Here is a 22002-nt window from a genome sequence, read left to right as displayed (position 1 = left end):
TGGTTGTACAACCTCACCTCCCACTTACTTCTCAATCTAGTTGCTATTCCCTGAACTCTGCATTCCACAAATCCCATTTTTGTGCTTTTTTGCCAATCCATCCTCCCTTCCTGGAATGTACTCCCTTCTTACCATTGCCTCTTACATTCTTTAGCTTCCTTCCCCACTCATCTCACTCACCACCCCTTATGGGAAGCTTGTCTTCATCCCCACCCCCCACCCCCCCACACCACAGATGTTAAAGGTCTTTCCTTCCTCCAGTTATATTTTGTTTGTTTATCACTACCTCTCCTAGTAGCTGGTGAACTGCTTGCAAGCAAAAACCAGTTTTGATCTGACCTCTCTCCCCAGCATGATATCTTGAACACAGTAAACACTCCATAAGCGCTTGTTGAATAAGTGAATATGAATATATACCTTGGGATATAACCATGACCAACAAATCTGAAGAACTGACAGACCATTCAAATATGAATATCTGAACATGACTGATTAGGTGATTATATTCCAAACAGATCAAAAACTCAATAAAAGTGTTCTGGGTGAATATGTGAGTTGTATGTGGATGTGCCTGGGTTCAACTCCAGTCTCAACTTCTTTTGACTTGTGTGTGTGTGTGTGTGTGTGTGTGTGTGTAAATTTTATTTATATTCACACATTTATATATACAAATGCAAATATATATATATACAAGATACTAGTATATATATACAAAATCTATATGCAAGTCACCTTATACCTCAGAACTTTACTTTCCTCATCCATAAAATTGAATTAATACTTGGCCATCTATCAAATGGAGGACTTGTGAGAAAAGCACACTGGAGATATTTAAGGATGACAAAAATGGGAATTAATATTTATTATTAATGATTAAGGCAACATGGTATAATGAATAGAGAGCTGGTTTCAGAATCAAGAAGAACTGTGTTCAAATTCAGTCTCATACACACACACACACACACACACACACACACACACAGACACACACACACAAAATACCAAACAGACCACAACCTCAGTCTCCCCATCCACCCCCAAGAAGCTCTTTAAGACTAGAAGTATTAGTGCTGAAGTTGATCTGCAATGGTTTGGGCATTTCCTTAGCCAATGAATTCATAAAATCTAGTCCCTTCTTCTCCCAAGCAAAATCAAAGAAGCCAATGGATCCAATGGCTATTACCAATAATTATACCACTGCTACTCTATACCTTAATATCTTGAAATACCTGAATATTTGTTTATTTGGATCACCAAATAGTGGAAAAAATTTGCAGTTTTTGCAGTTTGTAGTTCAATCATGGATAGATGGTAGCCATAAAAAGTATGATGACTTCATAATTTTCATAAATCAATAGCATCTTAATAAAAATAAAGTAATTTGGATAATCTACAGGATGTTAAAACTGATAAAAGGATTTGTTCAAGTAATTACAAAAAAACAAAATAAAATTTTAAGTTATGCTATTACTTTTGTAAGGCAATAATAACTCTTTCCTGGAGCTGAATAGTGAAGTGTAACTGAAAACTCAATAGTGTCACAATGCTGAAGCAAATTCTGTCTGGAGGTATCCATTCTCAAGCTCTTCTCTTGAGCAGATATTCCCAATATTACACCAAAGGTATCATTTCTCACATTCTCTTACTTCTCGACAAATGAAGAGCAGAGATCCACACAAGTACTAGAAACAAACCAAAAACAGCCCATCAAAAAGATACAAAGGATGAACTCCACTTCCTGATTTATACTCTCACTTGCCTCTCTCTTTCCTTCAATGTTCTGCGAAGGAAAGAGCACGGGTGTAGAGAACTAATGTCCAAATGCCTCTTCTGCTATATATGGGAGTCTGGACAAGTCACTTCACCTCAACTTCTTCAGACTTAGGAACAGTGAGAAAATAAAATCTTAGGAAAAGCACTGAACCAGCCCAGAAATCTTTCAAACACCCTCTTTCCAAGATTTACCAATTCTTGGATTTTAAGTATCTCCTAGATCTTCAAAGGCAGGCAGTTTATCAGCTGATAAGTGACTAAGATTCTTTCCCATGTGTTTTTGCTCAAGCAAGCAGATTCAGAGAAGCTAGGAAAGTGTTCTAACCTAAGAGAGAGAGAGATACAAATAGAAACAGACAAAAACAGAGACAGAGAGGGGTAGAGAGGCAGAAACAGACAGAAACAGAAAAAGACAGAGAGACAAACAGAGATGGGGAGAGGGAGAAGGAGAGAGAGGAGAGATGCAAGAGAGATTATCAGGAAGATATGTAAATAACAAGGAAATAGGAGGAACTAGAACTCAAAAAAAAAGAAATTAGCTAAGAGAACATTGCCTTTTTCAACCATTTAAATTTGCAGACAAGTATATGATTATTTTCCATCTAAATCTATCACTATCTTTCAATAATACATCTATTAGTTAGGCACAAATATATAGTATAACAGTTGATGATGTATGTTCTTCATTCTCAAAGAAAACCATGACATCAGGAAAGTGACAAGCACATGAATTGAATTTTTGAGTGAGGGGAGTTATGCTAAATCATCAGTCTCACTTTCTCCTCCAAAATTATCTGGGTTCAGTGGCCAAATATGCCAGGATGAATCAGGATGACTGGAGATGACTCTGGATCTATCAGCTGGATTCAAACTCCTGGTCTCCTGAATCCAATATACACATATGTGTGTGTGTGTGTGTGTGTGTGTGTGTGTATCAGCTGATTATAAATAAAACTATTAACCAACTAAGCAATTGATTGCATTCTTAAGCAAGTGTACCACATTTCATGTATTAGATATGTTTTACAAAAAAAAGGAAATATTTTGCAACATAATAATATTAGAAAGGCTTATTATTTAAAGAGAGATGATTTAGTGTAGTGGATAGACGGTCAACCTTAGGACCAAGAAGAGATGGATTCAAATCTAGCCTCTGATTCATAATCTCTGTATGACTCCAGGCAAGTCATTTAACTTCTTGGCACTTCTCTGAGACTTTGCATTGAGAAAGAGAGTTTCCTCATCCTGGATTACTAATGCATGTATGAGACCATTAATTATTTTTTTTCAAACTAAATAGCCACCACCTTCATTTTTCATTTATGGTAAACCCAGGCTCCCTTTATTACATTTAGTTAAAGGAAATAAAATATAAAATTACATTCCCACGGGATGTTGTAAATATCATTTCACAAAATCAAAATAAGCATTTGTCTATGGCTAAATAACAATTAGTTCATTTTTGCAGTAGTGAGTGCACAACAAACCCCCTAAACTACCTATGATTCTATAAGTTTAGAGGAATTTGGTCTTCATTCCAGCAGCTGTAAAATGTTTCTATTCAGCACTTAGCCCTACACAAAAAAATATTCAGATGATTTCTGTTAATGATAGGTGCATAAAAAAATGTGTCAATTTCTCTCTTTACAGGTTAGAAGGAAGGGGAATAAAATTCGCAAAAACAAATTGATAAATAAAACCAAAAGTTTCAATAACATGACATTTCAACTGTTCTCAGGTTCCATAAAATTCCATAAGAACACAGATCATTCATTTCCAAGTTCGAACTTCTTGCCCACTCCACCCCCAAAAACCTTTATGAATAACGAGGAAACACTAAATCAGAAGTAGGAACTGGTCTATTTACATTATGTGGGCCATTCTCAGGAATGAATGTGGATGTGCAATGTGCACAAGCTATAGACAAGATGATGAAAATACCAATTTGGTGTTCATTTCTCGTCTCAATCTGCTCTCGGGTTGGTTACACCAAGCTGCACCACAACAGAAGTCACACCCGACCATCCCACCAACCCAGCAACAGTTCTGTTATTCTCATTTCTCCTGCTAAAGCTCCATGTTCCAAGCCATATCCTCTTTTCTGCATCTGGTTGTGTGTGCATATGTTTAACATACTTTGTGCGGAGTTTTAAAAACAAAGCTGGTGGAATCGCATTCAAAGGCTGTTAAAAATGTCAAGGATTTGTAAAGGCATCCGCAGCACTCTCCTTTCCATCACCTTTAAAAATAGTCACATCGGGTAAAGCATTCCCTTTCTGCTCACCCAATTTTGCATTTCTCAGTGGATTCTGCTGAGCGTCCTTGCCGGGTTCAGTGTGAAAGAAGAAAAAGAATCCCTTCTTGATGCAAACAGCCTTTCCCTCTCCCTTTGATTTCCTAACAGTCCTCTGGTTTAACTCAGCAGCACTACAGCTTCAGTCCTGTCCTTGTATCTGAGAACAGGGCTGGAGCATTCACGGATGTGTTTAAGAACTGTCTCCAAAACCTAGTCGATGGTGACTTAAACTTCACGAAGCTGCATAAACCCTCTTAGGTTTTTGCTCTCTGCCATCCAGGCTGCAGCTACTTATTACAACCTAGGAGGAGGGGAGCGGGAAGCAGAAAGAATCTTCTGCCAGTTCACTACTCTTAATGACAGGCATTCCCTCTCAGGACATGAAATGAATTTACTGGGTTAAAAAAAAAAAGTCAGAATTACTCACACAGTCTTGAAGATGCCATGTCAGCTATATAAGACAGAAACATCCAAGGCAAGGAGTGTTACTGCCCAACTAAGGATACACGTGCATAAAGTCGGGAGCCCACAGGCCCTCTAAGTTCTGCTACTATAGGAATCCTACTCCCGGGTGCCGGGCCATAATTTATGAAACCGAGCTCCAGCCTCAGCCAATCACTTAGCTTCCCATAACAAGTCTAACTGGCTCAGAGGAGCTAGCTGTGCCGTAATAAAGCCACACGGAGGAGATATCCCACCCGATAATCTGTTTATCTGGGCTCGATTTCTGTAGGGGAGGCCAAAGGGAAATCCTAACTTCATTGTCTGGGGGGTGGGGGGGGCAGATGACCTGCGTCAATAACACTGGGGCACAGGGGCGAAAGCTGACTCCCTGGCTTTGGGATGCTCATCCTCCCCCAGCCATCCACTACCGCAGCCACAGCAGAAGAAAAAAAGAAAAATCCTGGAGGTAATTTGCATCTTTTCTCAAAAAAAAAAAAAGAAAAAAATTTTAGCAGCCCCATTACTGAGTGAGAATGTTATGTATGAGGTCACTTGGGCAGTGAAACAGGTTTCTTTATATCCCTCTTTTGTTCCTCTAGAAGCTTTAATGAGGCCATTTGATATATAAAACAAGGGGTGGGTGGGAGAAACATAACATTCCTGGAGTAAACTCCAATCCAGATTTCCATATTTACGTGCTGTGAAAGACAAAGCATCATTTTCACAAGTATACCTTGAGCTCCAAGAGCAAATTTCTGTCCTTTTTTGCCCACCCAAGGAGCCAAGAGTCAGAGAAAAAAAGGGTTGGTGAAAACACAATGACTATGCATTCAGTTTTTGCAAGGTATGATTGTTCCTAGAGACAGGAAGTTGGGAACACAACCTAAAATAATGGGCAGTCTTCTTTGGAGCGCTGGGGGTAAAAAAAAAAAAAAAAAAAGAAAGAAAGCTTTTTTGTGTTCCCTGGGAGAATGCATCAGGGAAGAGAAAGAAATGACATAATCTGGAGAGGAAGTTGACTATGGTTCCCTGGGCACTGATTTTTCTTAAACTAAGATACTCTCTTTGCCATTGATTGAACCTATATATACACACATACGACCCCCAAAATGCCTCCCTCCCCCTCTAAGATTTGGAATTGCTTAAGAGATTTTGAGCATCATATTGAAATAAGCAATAATATGACACTAAGATGACACTAAAAATGAAGGAAAAAATGTTGACATATCCTGACTCACAAAAGCCCTTAGTGTATACATTACCTTAATGATGACCCTGCTTAAAGTTCAGCAAATATCATTCTGCTTTAATGATTTGTACAACCTAGATCTCAGCAACAGAGGTTTATATAAGCTAACTGAAAAATAACCAATCCTAAATCAATTTTTACACCATCAAAATTGTATCAGGACTGGACACCATTCAAATTTATTTGTACCTTAGAAGATGTATGAAAAAAAGGGAAAATGTGCTTGTGTTTACCCCTTGAATGTAAATAACATTAATTCAACTGACACTTACCCAATTGGGAATTATTCTATATAAATACCCTGAATTCAAACAATGACTGGGTATGGAAGATGAAATAACTACAGAACCTTTGTGAAAAGTCAAGGCAATCCCCAGCAATTTCCTCCAGGGTCTGTGGTTTGAATTATCCATTTATGACTAGGCCAGGGAAGAATAGTTCTGCTCTTGTTGAACTATTTTTTTTCTTTAATTGAACCATTGTGTTACAGCTACTCCTGTAGACACCTTCAATGAAAAATGTAGAAAATGGAGGCTACTAGACTTCAGTCATTCTTTAACACTCTTAAGACAAAATGAAACCTCTTCTGATAGACATTTAAAGTTCTTTCCATGCTTTTCACATTGGACTTTCCCTTCTGGCACCCTATCAGTCAACCAAGCTATTCTTCCTATTATTCATATATATATTCTCTCCATTCTCCTCCCTCTTCTTTCCCCATTTCTCTGTCTCTGACTCTCTCAACTTCTGTCTTTCTGTCTCTGTCTCTCTCTGCCTTTATTTCTCTCTGACTTTCTCTTTCTCTGTCCCTCTGTCTCTCTGTCTCTGTCTTTCTGTCTCTCTACCTTTTTCTGTCTCTCTGTCTATGTATCTCTGTGTCTGTGTCTGTATGTCTCTGCCTCTGACTTTTTCTATCTGTCTCTGTCTCTCAATCTCTCTCTCTCCCTCTCTCCCTCGCTCCCTCAATCCCTCATTACCTCACTACCTCACTCCCCCATCCATTTATTTGCACAGGGTTGCCCATGTCTAGAGTTTCTCCTTACGTTTTCCTCCTTCCAGTTCCCTTCAAAGCTCAGATGAAGTGTTGTTTTCTGCCTACATGAGGCCCACCATAACCACCTCCCCCCAATTATGTGCTTCTCTCATCCCCACCAATTATTGTCTTTACTTTGTAATATTTTATTTAATTTTATGTGTATAAATTGTTGCTCCCACCTCATCTACAATAGGGGCAGTCAAATATCACAGTGGATAAAAGACCAGGAAGACCTGAGGTCAAATTCAGAATTAACACTGCTAACCTCAGTTTCCCTATCTGTTAAATGGGGAAATAATAGAATCTACCTCCCAGGGTTATTGTGAGGGCAGAATGAAATAACTGTAAAACACTTAGCATGCCACCTGGCATGGAACAAGCATTATATAAGTATTAGCTATTCATTATTATTACTGCTATTAATGGCACGTAAACTCCTTAAGAAGAGAACCTTCTTTTGAACTCATATCTTTACCTCTAGTAATATGTCATGATCATAATATGCATTTAATAAGTCTTTGTTGACTGACTTAAATTGTTCCTAATCATAGACAACATGGAGACTTTTACTTGAAATAAGAAATAGAGCTCTCAACTTAATCTGGTTTTGATCTGGATCTGGATTCCATTAATACAGGAACTTCCAGTGGGGATATTGCTTCTACCATTACAAAGCAGCAACAGTTGTGCAGAGTGACTGGGAGCTTCTTGCTATTGTTCATTCATTTCAGTCATGTCTAACTCTTCATGACCCCATTGGGGTTTTCTTGGCAGAAATACTGGAGTGGTTTGCCATTTCTTTCTCTAGTTCATTTTACAGAAGAGGAAACTGAGGTCAAATTGGAACTCAGGAAGATGAGTCTTCCTGATTTCAGGGCAGATACTCTATGCACTGCAACACCTTTCCAGAATCAAATAGCATGTATGTTGCCAGAGACTGAATTTGAACACATTTCTTCCTGACTTGAGGCCAGGCTCTCTAACTGCTATGTCATGCTGCCTATCTATCCCAAAGGGTTTCTTTTAAATCTTCAATAACCACAAAGCCGTTACAGTATTTCTCTCTGTAGTCATTGTCTAAACCCAAAAATGGGTGATTTCAATCTGGAGCAAAACAAAACAAAAATGTCCAATGGCAAAAAAAAAAAAAAACAACCCACAAGTGAGTCATTATTCCTAACCCTCCATTATTTAAATTGATCCTTCCTCTTTTCCTTTTTTTTGAAACTGACATTTGACAAATTTTAGTAATGAGGTGATAAAATGATTTACTGACTAGAAATTGTCTCAAGAGTGGTCCTATTGGTCTTCCCTACATCTTTGAAGGCTGTCACCTCATCACCCATATATGTTGCAATGGCTAGCAGCTGCTGAGCAGACCTTTGGGTGCCTATTTCACAGCTTTGGCAGTTTCCCTGTATCAGCATATAACTAAGCTACTGACCATCTGGTTCCTTTGCCCTTCTGTGCACCATTATTTTGATTTACAGAACTGCAAGATGTTAATCTGTTAAAGAATAAAGTCTATCCTTGAAGAAGAAAAAAAATCACTAAGAGACCATTCTGTGGATTGCCTAATAGACATTCCAACAGCTACTGATGATTGGTGTTTTTTGGGGGGGGGGGGCAGGGAGGCAGATTCAGAAACTCTATGAACAATTTTCAAATGAAATTGAAAGAGCTGACCATGTCATTCCCATTTGGGGAAAGCACTCAGTATTTGACAAAAATTGTTGGAAAAAATTGGAAAGCATTCTGACAGAAACTAGGTATAGACCAACATCTCACTCACAGTGTATATACTGAGATAAGCTCAAAATGATTTAGTCATAAAGGATGATATCCTCAGAAAATTATTGTAAGCTTTATGGTTAGGAGAAAAATTCACAATCCAGCAAGAAATAGAGAGATTTATAGGAGGTAAAATGTACAATTTTGATTGCATAAAGTTAAAATAGTTTTGGATAATAAAACCAAGGCAGATAAAACTAGGAGTCAAAAAATTACATCAAACTTCTCTGATAACAATCTCACTTTTAATATATACATGGAATTGAGTCAAATTTATAAGATTAACAGCCATGCTCCAATTAATACTCAAAGGATATGATAGATAGTTTTCAAAGGAAGAAAGCAAAGCTATTGAGATTCATATAAAAATTTTCTAAAATATTGAAATTCTAAAATTTTTTCTACTAATTAGAGAAATTCAATAAAATTGCCCTTAAGTACTATCTCACATTAGCAGACATGCTAATTTGACAAAAAAGAAAGATGAAAAATACTAAAGAGATGACTAATATGGAAATGTTTTACTTGATTGCACATGTATAACCTATATCTGATTGCTTGCTATCTCAGAGAGGGGCCAGGGAAGGATAGAAGGAAGGATAGAATTTGGAACTCAAAACGTTTTTAAATATGCTGAAAATTACTTTAATATGTAATTGGGGGAAAATAAAATTATATATTTTAAAAATAAAATTTAAAAAGAAAGAAAATGCTGAAGTTGTGAGGAAATGGGTATTGTAATGCCCTGTGGAAGCTGTGGACTAATTCAATCATTCCTGAAAGTAGTTTGGGACCATATCCAAAAAGCTATTCAACTCTTTATAACCTTTGACCCAACAATAGGACTATCAATTCTGAATCCTAAAGATCTCAAAGAAAGAAGGACACTATGTATAAAAATATTTAAAGCGACAATTTTTGTAGTGGCAAAAGCTTGGAATCTGAGGGAATATCCGTTATACAGACAATGGCTAAATAAATTATGATACATGCATGTGATGAAATAATATTGTATTATAAGATAGATTCAGAAAAACTTGGAAAGACTTTTATGAACTGATGAAAAAAGAGATGATTAGACTCAGGAGAACAATTTATGCAATAACAGTCCTGTAAAGATAATGAACTCTGAAAAACTTAGTAACTTTAAAAAACACAGTGACTGACCACAAGTTCACTCATGATGAAACATACTATCCACTTCAAAACAGAAAATTAGTGGACTCTAAGTCAAGATTTAGGCATCTTTTCTTTTTCTTTGTTTCTTTTTTGGACATGACTGATGTAGAAATTCATTTTGTAAACTATAAAATTTATAATGGGTTCTCTCCTATATTAGGGTGTCATAGCACCCTCATCAAGCTGATCTCTGGGCTACTAATCTTTCATCTTTCCAATATAAAACACAATTGTCAAACTGATATTCCTAAAGGATAAGTCTGACTATGTCACATCTCTACTAAAGAAGCTTCTCTGGCTCTCTTACTGCCTCAAGGATAAAACTTAAGATTCTTCTATTTGTTATTCAAAGCCCTTAACAATATGCCTCCCATATATCTTTCCAGACTGATTCCATATTATTCTTCATCTACTGTACATTCTAGTCGATCTGAACTACTTCTTCTCTGCCATCATCCAACTCCATGCCTTTGGTCAGCTATCTGTCATGCCTAGGACCCTCTCCCTCTTCATTCAGGACTTTTGAATCTCTCACTCCCTTCAAGGTTCAGTTCAAGTATCACATCTTTCTATACAAAGCCTTTCCTGATTTTCCAAAATGTTTAGGACTCTCCCACATTCTAGAAATTGTTTTTATTTCCTTTGTCTATATATAGGGTGTTCCAAAAACCTTAGGGAAATTTTAAGTTTTTAATAATGAAAAACAGGTCCTTACATTTTAATAGATTTAAACTTCACTAAGATTTTGGAACATCCTGCATTTTGTATTTGCTTACTTATGTATATGTTCTTTTCTTCCATCAGAACACAAACTCCTTGAAGTTAGGGTCTGGGTTGTTTTTCCTTGGGTTTTGTTTTTGTCTATTTTGGAAGTTTCTGTATTTTTTATTTTTTTTGGAGGGGGTTGTCTTTGTATCTTCATCACTTAGCATATAACCTAAGGTACTGTAGGGGTTCTAAAAAATTCTCAGCTCGAGGAATTGAACTTGAATTGAAGATATGTTGCACATTGTCTTTGACTATCTATCCTCTACTTCCACCTAATGTGAGCCTCCCATTCATTATTTCTACAATTTTCTATTCTGAGTTGAGAAAAAATATTCTACAATGCTGGAGTCTAAAATACCCATAGTGCTACCATAACCTCTTTTTCCCTGAAAATTAATTAATCTATTTGGTGATTTAATAGGATATGGCAGAGTACTACTCACAGAAGGTATTGATTTTAATTCATCAAGATTTATGGTAACTGGGTTCTAGCTAGAGAAAAATCCTCAACCACTCTCAATATTTACTGATTGCCAACAAGATTCTATCTGAAGAGTTGGCAGTCTAAGTAGGCTGACCCTGACAACTCGGATAAATTCTTGCTCTGATTCCCTTAATCTCAAGCAGCTAGAGCTCTCAAAAGAAGTCACATGATGCATGTACTCTTCTCTTCTCCTGAACCAAGAACTCAATGGTAATAAAAAAAATTTCGGGCAGAAGTCTGACCATAGTTTGAAGAAAGTCACTAAGCTGGGCCATAATTTCCCTTCTACATCTGTAAAATCATTGATTTGCTCATGGTATGAAGAAACCCCTTGGTTGTATTCATAGAATCTTCTGCACTACTCTAATATGCCAAGTCATGGGGGACCCCCAGAAACTAGGAACTTAATTTTCATGTGACTTGGATGATTATTATTATTTCTATAAATAGAAAATTAGCCTAAAGAACTATAAAGTTATTGGATAATTTCATTGGTGGTGTCAGGAAAGTCTTGCAGTTTAAAGTCAGCATTGGGTTTCCTATAAATTATAGGAAGACATCCTTGGATTGCAATCTTTTTGTATAACCTCCAAAAAAAAAGTGGAACTGATGAGAACATCAGAATTCAGACCTAACAGAGAACCTACTGCCTTCTGGCACAAATTCAAGTTCACCTGAAGATTGAAAAGAACTAGGGGGACTAGGAAGGTTAGTTAAGGCTTAACTCATTTGAGGTAACAGGATTAATTTTCTTAGGCAAGTAACAAAGAGCTCACCTGGACACACAAACCCCAAATCAGATTTGCCTTTGACTCGTGTTTTTATTTATTCAAAGAAACATTGATCAGTTTCCCTGGTGAACATGAGCTCATAGGAAAATGTTGTTATCTAATACCATGCATCACACTGATTACATAATTCCCAAAGCATTTAATACATTAAGCCTACAATTCCTCCCCTACTGAAATGTTATCCTTGTAGGTTGTCCTCCATGCTCCCTCTGCATCTCTGATTTTGGGATTTGCTCTTTTAAGGCACAAATAGACCTTCACTTGAGTCACTTAGTCATTGGTGCTCTCCACCTTACTAAAATTAATTTGTATTCCCTTTGTACATATTTTGTATTTATTGATCTGTTCACATGCCCCATCCCTTGCCCCTGTAAAATGTAAGTTCACTGATGACAGGTGTTCCTAACACCTAAAACATTGTCTGACTGACATCTAATTGGAAGCTAATAAGTGCTTAATGAATCCAATAAAAAAAAAGTTATCCTTGATTAAGGATAAGTTTAATGAAAAAAGTATTTCCAATTATTCTGTTCTCCATTTATATTGAACATGTCTTCTTAAAAGTTATAGAGTGGGGGCAGCTAGGTGGCGCAGTGGATAGAGCACAGGCCCTGGAGTCAGGAGTACCTGAGTTCAAATCCAGCCTCAGACACTTAATAATTACCTAGCTATGTGGCCTTGGGCAAGTCACTTAACCCCCAATGCCTTGCAAAACATAAAGACAAAAACAAATAAAGTCATAGAGTGATATTTACAAAATCACGCAAGCATTTACACTGATTAAGAGAAAGATGCTAAGGAATTTCTAAACTTCTCAGCTAGAATTGCCTCATACAGAAGTCTGGTTTGCCACACATACCTCATATGAAATTTACAAAATTCGCAAAAGTCAGGTATCAAGTATTGTGTGTACTCAGAGATGAAGTTTTTTCCAAATTCCACAAGTGATTTAATACTCATATATGATCCAGTGCCTTTGCTAACTTTATACATCAAATTTCATGGTTTGTTTGAAAGCAAGATTTTGTTTTATAGATTCTATGATAATGCATCACTATGGTAAGGAGAAGCTACCACTGTTTGTTTACTTTCCAGGCTTGTTGAGTTTTTGTTTGGTTTGGTTTTTTTAGTTTATCTTTTGATGTTCATAATCCTACCTTGGATTTATTTTTTGAGACCCAACACATGATATGGAACAAAAAAAGCATAATTACAGTATGTGCCTTCCATAATAATAACAGTTTATTTTGTATGGCAAAGCACTGCAAATCATTCATTACTTAACCTGATCCTCAAAGCCACCCTCTGAGGTAGCAGTTCAAATGTCATTATCCCCATTTTACAGATTAATAAGAGGAGACTAGAAGAATGTATATGATTTACTGGAGTTCACACAGCCAGTAACTAGGTGGCAGTATCTGGATTAAAATTCAGATCTTCACATTCTAACTCCAGTGTTCTTCCTACCCCTAAACACTGCTGCCTGGTATATGAGAGTAAGCACAAAGCTCAGGTAGTCCAGAAGAATTCTTAAATTAAAAAAAAATGACTAAGATAGACTCTGGGATCCTATGACCACACAAGACAAGAATGAAATGCAACTGAGAAAAAATTCTAAATTAACTTAAGAAGCACAACTATGCTAATTTCCCCCAAATGCACAGTCAAGGAAAAATAGAGGATATACCAAATCAACTATTTAAATTATCGGTTTTTCTCTTCTGTGAAGGAGATCACCTCCACTATGAAGGAAGACCAAACTACCACATAGCAACAGGAAGGAAGGCAGGACTAAATTGACATAAATAACTAATAAAAATATCTAAGCTTAGAACTAAAGTCTATGAACAATAAGAAAACTATGTCTGAATTAACACTATTATCAATATCATTAAATGATGGTTGCTGTGGCATTAGGCAGAGGTAGTTGTATAGAATGCTGAGCTTGTAGTCAGGAAGATCTGAATTCAAAAACAGCTGGACCCTGGGCAAGTCACTGAACTTCTTTTTGCCTCAGTTTCCTCAACTGAATAGCATCTATCTAGCTCATAGGGCTATGGAGGATCAAATAAGAAATTACTTGTTTTAAAAAATATATGCCTGGTAATTCTGTTATTGTTTAGTCAGTTAGTCCTGTCTGACTCTTTTCTTGATCCCATTTGGACTTTTCTTGGCAATACTACTGGAGTGACTTGCCATTTCCTTCTCCAGCTCATTTTTCCAGATGAGGAAACTGAGGCAAGCAGAGTTAAATGACTTGTCCAGAGTCCTACAGCTGATCAATATCCAAGGAAGTATTGGAACTCAGGTCCTCCTGATTCCAGAAGAGGCATTCTATCCCCCCTGCCCTTTGTGGCACTGTGTAGGTACTATAAAAAATTCTTATTCTTTTCCTCCCCTTCCCTCGTTAAGGAGTCTTAGCATCACAAAAGGACTCTATGAAGTTCTCATTTCACCCTATCCACAACAATTAGCCATGAAAGCCAAAACACAAAACAAAAACATCTTTCATCTCTTTGCCAAGCTTTAAGCATGCTAACAAGTTCACATTAGAGTAGGGAATTACCCAGACCAAATGTAAATGCAGGCAGAGTAGACTGACCCATGGACTAGAAACCTTAAAAAAAATGTAGAGAATATATTGGCCTGGATCACAATTAACTATCTTAACTAATACTGAAATTCTAACTTACAGCTCTGGAAGTATATTACTTTAAAATCTCCCCTAAGCTATAAGTCCCTTAAAGACAGGCAGGGGCCATATTCACCCAGCACTTCTTGACACTAAAGAGGCAACCTGGAGATAATTCTTGAATAAATGGTGTTTGCTACCATTAAGGACATTGGCACCATATGCCTGGGCTATTTGCAAAATACTGGGGTAAACAGTGCAGTTTCTCAAAACTTTTTAGAACTCAATTTTGGGCCTGTTCTGCACGGTGAATAATTTTTAATTGCTTAGGCACAATAAAGCCATAAACAAAGACTTCATACCAAGCAACTGCATAATTACAGCTGGTGAAATCTTTCCCAACAGGTTGATTTTGACAAATAAATGAGGAAACCCAGGAAGGAGATGGCCAGACAAGACAAATGAGGAGGAACTGAGAGCTCTCACTAAGGAGTTCAAAGTCTAGGAATGATGCCAGGGGATTTCTGCTGAGTAGACTGTCATTTGGACTGCTGTGGAAGGAAAAGGTTGAGGGGCGGGGAACAATTCTCCCTATCCATCTTCCTGACTTCCCTCAAATTCATCTCACCATTACCAGAGCAGTATAGGTTCAAAACAGGATCAAAACAGTTGTGTGAATTTGCCAAATGAAGAACCCAACAACCCGAGCTCCCACAGAATATGCACACTTTCAAATGAGTATTCAGTAGCTTTTTCACCAAGCTTTAGCTAAAGGACAGTCCAAGAAGGAAAGAAAAGGATTGTGGCATACCTGAAAGAGTGCTGAAGCTGGAGTAAAAGGACCCAGGTTCAAATCCAGGTTCGGCTACCTTTTTCCTGTGTGAATCTGGAAAAGTCATTTAACTTTTTTTTTTCAGTCTCAATTTCCTCAGCTGTCAAATAAGGGGATTGGGCTTTTGTTGTTCTTGCCGCTCAGTCTTAAACTATGGAAAATTATATTATATCCATGATCCAAAAAATAGAAAAATCTTGAAATAAACAAAATGTGTATCCAGTGCCCCTATTTCCTTTCATCCCCAGTCAGGGGGAATTAATAGCCACTGGATTCTGAAGCCATATTTGCATCTACTCAATCAAAATAACCATATGACAAATATCTTCCCTGTAATCCTATAACTTTCTGATAGCTCCCTTTGCTGTTGTAATATATTCCTTACTCAATACTCACAACAATCTTGTGTGGTCTGTAATAGAGGGTGTCCCAAAAGTCAGAATACAGGATTAAGTTTTTAATAACAACTTCAGAAATTTAACAAGAATAAGACTGAAAGATCAAATATTTAACTTTAAAAAAATTCATATAATTCTTTGTAAAATTCAGTGTAGCTATCATTTTGTGCTATAGAATATTCTGGTCAATTTTGGAACTTTGTAAAAACTTTCAACTCCTCAGTGACTGAGGAGACTGCCTTTGTAATTCTAACTTTAATAACATAGAAAGTATGAGGTCTTGATATATACTTTACATATGAAGAGATTGCACAAGAAAAAGTCTAATGGAGAGAGAAATAAATAAAATAGCCATCCACTGACCAAACAAAAAGAACTCTTTAGTCTAAGAAAAGGTAATTCAGAAACAATTACACATATGATTCATGTCAGGGTGCCTGGTCTTGTTAAAATTAAAATTTTTAATGTAGCTTTAATATTTTACACAATAAACTTAAAAGAATTTATATAATTAATCTTTTATCTGATGTTTTTATAAGTTTATAGAATTTATGCTTCTGAAGTTACTAGAGGCTAAGCCTGCACTGAGACTTTTGGGACAGATTGTATTAATATGCCCCTTTCCTTACAAATGAAGAAACAGATTCATAAAAGGGTTCAACAGAACACCTTCTCCAAAGGCATCTCAAGTCCTTTCCAGGTCACTTCAACAGGACATGAAGAAGCCTGCTCCCAAAGAGTGCTGTAACAGAAGAGGACTTAAAAGAACCAACTTGGAGGCAAGAATACTTCAAAATCCAACTCTGCTGTTTGACCCTGGCAAATTGCTTCACATATCTGGACTTCAGTTCATGAGATCATGTAATTACAGATTTAGACCTAAAATAAATCCTACAGGTCATCTAGTCTAACTCTCTTATTTTACAATTTAAAAACCAAGACTCATGGGCACTTAGATGGTTCAGTAGATAAGACTACCAACCCTGGAGTCAGGAGGTCCTGAGTTCAAATTTGGCTTTAGACACTTTCTGTCTGTGTGACTCTGGGCAAGTTACTTATCCTTGATAGCATTTTTTAAAAAAAATACCAAAACCCTAAGACCTATACAGGTGTAGTGATTTACACAGGGGTACACAGAAAAGAAGTAGAAAAAGTCAAAATTTGAACTCAGATCCTGTAATTCAAATTCAGAGATAGAGAAGCTTGAAATGAATGACATAAATGACCCCTTACAGTTCCAAATCTAAGGTCCTAAAATTCACCAAGTATTACAAGTCTCAGGTCCCCAGGAGCAGGAGAGGAACTCTGAAATGTAGTCATATTCATTATACTCACCTAGCCTAAAAGAACCAAGGATTCAATGCTCCCTAGATTGGGAGGTTGATTCAGTGTTCACCATCAAAGGACCTATGTGAATGGGGATCCCTTCCAATTGGTGCTGTCAGCTTGCTATATTTGCAGGCCGACTCTCTATGATTCAAAAGTAAGAACCATTGAGAAAAAAATCCCTCCTTTCTCTCTCTCTCCTTGTACAATCAACTCTGCACACATCTGCCCTACTTCTTCCCATTTAATATTTGTTTCTATCTTTCCATCCTCTGGAAACCTCTAAATGTAAGCACAATAAACACACACACACACACACACAAACCAACCATTTTTTTTTGTCTGTGGAGTCTTGTCTTCAGAATATAATGCCTCCCTGGCCACACTATTCCATGGAGGGCACTCCTTCTCTAATGGCCACAGACTAGAAACTTCTTTCTCATTACTATGTCTAGTATACCTTTTTCAGCATTAATCACTCCTTTAAGGTACCTGGAACTAGAAGTCTCTGTAGGAGAAAGTGAGACCAGTGACTTTTCACAGTTCTCCCTCACTTAAATCTAATTCACATGCATGTCATGGCATCACCTCCCTGATGTCCCAGTCCTCTTTCAGAACAAAGGACAAACAACAACAACCACCTTTCAGATTTACTCCTTTCAACTATATCAGCAGGCCCATATCCTGCCAGGAAGACTTTAGTTCAAATTCCAACTCAAATGTCACTTAATATTTTACCCCATTCTTCTCTCCTTTGTTCCTGACTGGCAGAGTTGGCCCTTTTCCTTGACAGCTATCTAAACCACTAAATCCAATGACCTTTTCTAAGTCTTCCATCATCTACTCCATATATCTGCAACTTTTGACTCTGACACATCCCCCACTCCTGGCCCAGGATGTTTCCTCCTCAACAATCTCTTTTATGGCTATTCTGAGAAAGGTGCATTGCTGGCCTCAGGATATATAAAGACAAAAAGGATATAGTTACTGTCCATGAGGAGTTTACATCTTACTGAAGGGATACAACATTCAGAAGGATAAGTGACTCTGGACAAGTCAGTTATATCTTTAGGTCTCTTTTTTAATGTAAAAGAGGGTATAGTAATAGTACTTATTGCCTGGGACTGTTAATAAGGATCTTATGAGATAATATATGTAAAGCATTATTAGCTTTGAAGTGCTATATAAATATTAGTTATTTTATTATTCTCTTCTGCTTGTATTAGTTTTGGCCTAAAAATTCACATCAAGAAAGCACAAATTTTCCACCAACCTCCATTCAGATATATACTATTCCCTTCAATCTCATTCCCACTTGTTCTATCACTGGTTATTTTGCCAAAGCCTGGTCTTTGATCACACTCAATGTCTTCCTTCTTCCCTCTTAGTGAATGGGCTGCTGATAGAAAAGGTCACATAATTGTGTGAACTGACCTCATTGATGCATGGCAGTTATCTCCTCTCATTTGGGCCCTAGCCAATGAATGACAATCCTTTTATTCTTCTCTGGTTGACTAATATGTTCTCCACACAAACTATTCTAAACCTTTTTTTCTCTTCAAATCCCCTGCACAATTCCTTCCTCCCTCCTCAGCAGACAACCACACCTCCTATTTAGATGAAAAAAATAGAAGAAATCCATCACGTCTTTCCTCCTCTCTTATTCCATATCTGAAACCACTTAATATGATATCCTATTCTTTTCTCCATTGTCCCTGACTCTGGCAAAGACTTGCTCTTTTCCTTGACAACTATCATGACTACTAAATCCAATGACCTTTTCTAAGTCTTCAATTTATTTGATATATCTGCAGCTTTTAACTCTGACAACCCCTGCCCCATTCTGGGATAGTCTTTCCTCAAAAATGGCAGCACATTTATTATGTGACTATTATGGGCAAAGTGATTTGCTAGACAGTTCCTGCCTTCAAGGAGTTTACCTCTTCCTGAAGAGAGATGACATATTGAAAGATAAGTAAATGCAACCTACTTAAAAGGAGAAAAGGCATGTTTATAACTGAAGGGAGGGTCAGGGAAGAAATAAAGAACATCTTTGTGTAAGAGTTCTATATGACTTGAACCTTAAAGGAAGTTAGTAATCCTATGGAGAAAGGAGTGAATTACAGGCATGAGGGTCAGGCTAAGAGAAGTCATAAAGAGGGGAGCTGAAGTTCTGAGTGTAAGAAGCAGCAAGCAGATATTGTTCATCAGAAAGAAAACTGATTAAAAGGAGAAATGAATCTGGAAAATAATCTGAAATGTTTCCCTTGACTTTTATGACCTTGCTCTGTCTTGGTCCTCTTTCTACATGTCTGAGCAGTCTTCCTCAGTTTCTTTGCTTAACTATCATCCATCAAACTCCCAACCATTAACATTGGTGTTACACCAAAAAACTCTGTCCTGGATTCTCTTCTTTCTCTACTTTCTCTCAGTATTTCATTAACTCTTAAGGATGCAATTATTATTTCTATGAAGATGACTTAGAGACCTATATATTCCATCCCAGTCTCTATACTAAATTTCAGTCAAGTTTTGTTGACTGTCTCCTGGGAATCTATTCTTGGATGTTTTGAAGGCATGTCTAGTTAGCATTCAAACTGAAATCCTTATATGCCCCTTTCTCAACCCATTCCTCCACCAGATTTCTATTGGGTATACCCACCATCATTAGTCTTCAGCTTCATAATCTTAGAATCATTCATTGCTCTTCCCTCTCCTCCAACTCTCTTATCTAATCAGTTGTTAAATCTTGTCAATTCTACTTCCATAACATTTTTCACATCTGACTTCTTTCTATATTCTCCAAACATTCCTTATCACCTCTCTCTTGGTCCACTAAAATAGCCTTTCAATTGGTCTGCCAGATTCTGGTCCCTTTCTCTCTCCAAATTAGCCACCACATCACAGCCAATATATTATTCTTAAAATTCTGGGCTGGTCATATAATTTCCCTACTCAAAAATTTTCAATGAGTCCCTCTAGCTTAAATAGAAACTCTTTGGTCTGACCTTTAAGCTTCTACGACAGGGAATCTTAATTCTGCCAAGGGCTGTTTGTATATTTATAACATCATCACAGACCATATAAAATTATCGGCTTAAAAATTAGCCTGCTCTTTTGATCAAACATTAAATTAATTCACAAAAAACCTAGATTTTTTGAATTTCGAGTCCCATTTGCCATTGCCATGGCAGTGCCAGATCAAATGATTATACTTCCCAAGGGTTGGACATTCCCCCCCTACTCTACATAATCTGGTTCCTGTTTATCTTTTTAGACTTATTTCATATTATTTTCTTTAATACATTGACAATATCTACCATTTGCCATAACAACACCCCCTTATCCTTCCCTTTACATATTCTGTCTCCCATAACAGAACATTCTCCCTCTTTAATCTCCACCCTCCTTCAAAGTTAAACTCAGGGACTTTCTTCCATGAAGCAAACCTTTCCTGATTCTTCCCCTACTCTAACACTCCTCTCCATTTTTGGTCCATTTACTTGTCTCCGTACACAGTATATTTCTTAGCTAGCATTTCTAAGCATTATTATTTTACTTATTTAATTTCTGCCCCTCCCCCCAAGAAAACAAGGAAGTAGCTGCTATCATTATCTCCATTTTTATAGTTGAAGCTAAGATTGAGAGAGGAGGATAAATGATTTGACAAGGGTCCTTGAAGTAATTGAATATATACATATATATATAAATTTATATTGAATATGTATATATGTAGATATGTAGATCCTTGAAGTAATTAAATATGTATATAGCTAATAAGTATCTCAGGTAGGATATGAACTCAAATCTTTCTGACTTCAAAGTCTAGTGCTGAGTCCACTTATCACCTAACCTCCAGATAAACTATACACTCCTTGAGAACAGGGGCTATTTTTTTAATTGTCTTTGTATATTGTATATAGTGCCTAGGGCAACTAGGTGGTTCAGTGGATAGAGTGCTAAGGCAAAGGAAGACTCATTTTTCTGAGTTCAAATGTGACCTCAGACACTTACTACTTATATAACTCTGGGCAAGTCACTTTATTCAGTTTAGCTCAGTTTCTTCATCTGTTAAAAAAAATGATCTGGAGAAGGAAATAGCAAACCACTCCATTATCTTTGCCATGAAATCTCCTAAATAGGGTTATGAAGAAATAGACACAATTGAAACAACTGAATAACATATAGTGTTTGTTCAAAATAATTGTTAAATAAATGTCTGTTGACTTGAATTAAACTTCATTTTGATGGGAAAAGATGTAGAACAATGGTTATCTACCCAATATCACACAACTCGGAAGGCAAAGGGGAGGGGCTTGAATCTAGCCTTTTCTTGAAGTTCAGGTTCAGTCTTCACTATACCATCCTCTTGTCTTATGGCAGTACTCAGAGATTATTGAGTTGTATATCAGAAAACTAAAGTAAATTTGAGACCATGGACTGGGTATCACTGATGTAGGTATCTGACTTTAGATAAGCTAAGTGGATACTCTAACTTCAACTGCTAAGCATATGATAGTGAATAATTGGACAGCAGTGTATTCATGTAGAGTTAAAATGAAAGGAAACGAGAAAAAAAATCTAGAGAAGTGTTATCAGATAGGAAGTTCAATTTCTAATCTTCTATCTTCTGTACTCTCTTCTGTTGCTGATGAAAAACTCTCACAAACCAGAGTCTTCCACGAGTCCAAATATTTCACTGAGTATTGAGTCTAACAAAGGAGACCATTTCATCTTCTTCAGATGCAAGGCTTCATCTTATACAATGCCCAGTTTATTCTTTCTTCCCAATAAATCCATTATACTTCCTGCTCAGGCCATCTCCTTGAACAAAGCAGTTAACTAATTATCTTTTCCAGACTCACAACCTTTGAAAATGATGAATATTTCTCTGTGTGTTAGCATATAGATCCTAGCACTATGTCATGAAGTTAAATGTAAAGCATAAATTGAGCCTTTTGAAAACACTGGAAAAATCTGGGAAAAGTCATGCTATAGTGAAT

The 22002-nt window shown here is 36.9% G+C and overlaps 1 long non-coding RNA gene across 29 annotated transcripts in view; it reads right to left on the bottom strand.

Moving 5' to 3' along the window:
• LOC141502865 (uncharacterized) overlaps positions 1 to 17900 on the bottom strand; it is a 788683-nt gene extending 770783 nt beyond the window's left edge. For 3 of the 29 annotated variants that reach the window (XR_012472692.1, XR_012472694.1, XR_012472693.1), the window contains exon 1: positions 4497 to 17900. This is a non-coding gene — a long non-coding RNA (uncharacterized LOC141502865). Of the gene's footprint in view, positions 1 to 1471 lie in introns of all 29 variants that reach the window. The other 26 variants (XR_012472686.1, XR_012472688.1, XR_012472689.1 and 23 more) reach the window with 21 other exon arrangements.
• Positions 17901 to 22002: the final 4102 nt, after the last annotated feature.

The sequence above is a fragment of the Macrotis lagotis genome, chromosome X, assembly GCF_037893015.1.
Source record: "Macrotis lagotis isolate mMagLag1 chromosome X, bilby.v1.9.chrom.fasta, whole genome shotgun sequence".
Lineage (NCBI taxonomy): Eukaryota > Metazoa > Chordata > Mammalia > Peramelemorphia > Peramelidae > Macrotis > Macrotis lagotis.
This window is presented reverse-complemented; position numbering and strand designations above follow the sequence as displayed.